The sequence below is a fragment of the Etheostoma cragini genome, chromosome 23 (assembly GCF_013103735.1).
Source record: "Etheostoma cragini isolate CJK2018 chromosome 23, CSU_Ecrag_1.0, whole genome shotgun sequence".
In the NCBI taxonomy this organism is placed as follows: domain Eukaryota; kingdom Metazoa; phylum Chordata; class Actinopteri; order Perciformes; family Percidae; genus Etheostoma; species Etheostoma cragini.
Window position 1 is genome coordinate 401,690 of NC_048429.1, and position 1,696 is coordinate 403,385.

The 1,696-nt window shown below is 37.0% G+C and overlaps 1 long non-coding RNA gene across 1 annotated transcript in view; it reads left to right on the top strand.

Moving 5' to 3' along the window:
* Positions 1–1,696, top strand: part of LOC117938512 — a 12,752-nt gene continuing 11,056 nt past the window's right edge. The window contains exon 1 of the long non-coding RNA XR_004655413.1: positions 1–141. This is a non-coding gene — a long non-coding RNA (uncharacterized LOC117938512). The remainder of the gene's footprint in view (positions 142–1,696) is intronic.

Consider the following 1,696-nt stretch of genomic DNA (forward strand, 5'->3'; position numbering starts at 1 on the left):
CGACACGCAGCAGCATGCTTTCCATCATAGTTTTGACATATTTTGAATTGTCATCCGTGTTTTTCTTCTTCACGCAGGCTAAATGAAGGGATTTCCACATTTAATTGGTGCATAAATGTGTATCCGAATACAGGAAATGAAGTATTTCATGCTCAAAGATAGCCAGATCCCCCCTCCCTGGGGCCCACATACTGTATACACATACTGCATTTATAAACTGTATTTATATACTGTATGTACATACTGTATTTACCGTAGCCTACAGCATACTGTCCCAGTTAGAGAGGACACGCCCTTAACAGATTTTTAAAAATATAATATTTAACTTTTTCTAACGTTTTTGTCCCTTTTTGTCATTGTTTGTCACTTTTTTTGACGTTTAAGTATACGTAACACTAACTTATTAACTTTAGTTGTAGTTATTTTTGACATTTATGGTCAATTAACCTCATTTATAGGAAATTATACCTAATGTTTGAGTTAGAAAAGCAGAAATTTGGTTGACAGAAATCCAAATTTCTTTTGAAAATGACCCGAGGACACCAGGAGGTCAAACAATGGAAGACGAAAGGTTCTTCTCTACTCCAGTCTCACATGAATAACAACCACATACAACAACTTTAAATCTGAAAATACTATTTGAACACGATTTTTTTCGACGTTTTTTGTGCCTTAAAAAAATTAAAAATAAATAAATTCTTTTCAGAGTTTTGGACGCTTTTTCCGGCTTTTTGTTGATCAATGTTTTTGTCCTTTTTACGTTTTTTGACCCTTTCCTAAACATTTGATATTGTTGTCAGTTAATTATTTATCATGAGTTAACCCTTGTGTTGTCTTTGCATTGACCTGCAACTTTTAATTTTTTTGGGGTATAAATTTAAAATAAAAACTCGTTGGTTGTCATTTCTTGACGTTTTTGTCACTTTTTCCAATCTTTTTCTCCTTTTTCTCTGCGCTTTCTGACGTTTTTGGTTGTTTTTTTGTCCCACATTTTTGAAGATTTTTCAGTATTTTCTTTTATAATTTTCTTCCCATTGTTATAAATTTGATTTAAACCAAATGTATTGAAAGTGAACTTTAATAAAAGAAGAAAAAACTCACTTTTTGCAAAAAAAAAATCTTGCATTTTTCAGAGATTTAGACGCTTAATACAGCTTTTTTTAAATCAATGTTTTAGTCATTTTGTTCAATTTTTTAACATTTTATATAATTATAGTTTTTTTGCGCGTTTTTGGGGCTTTTTCAATGTCGCCTTTCCGACTTTTGATGCTTTTTCTGCAGTTTTTGACTTTTTTCATCAACACTTTTGTCAACAAGGACCTTTTTTTCTGCGTTTTTGAAGCATTTTCCAAAGTTTTGCCCCCCCGATGGTTCTCCTCTTGCACCAACATCTAGTTCTTGGCTGTGGAAGTGGAGTCGTGGATCTGGACTCTCTGGCACCGCGGTGTGTTTTCTGACCCCGGCGTTCCCAGAGCATTTGGACGCCGCGGCGCCGCTGATGGATGGAGCTATTCTCGTTGACCCGTGAACAGTCAGACCCTAAAAATAAGACCGGGCTTTAGTCCAGAACCAGGGATCTGGATCCATCCCTCACCGCCACAATAAATCCCATTAGCGCCGGCCGTGTGGATGGAAGTCCTCGACGTGACTCTGCTGTGGAGCAGACGTACAGCGGTCCGGGGGGGGGGGGGGGGGG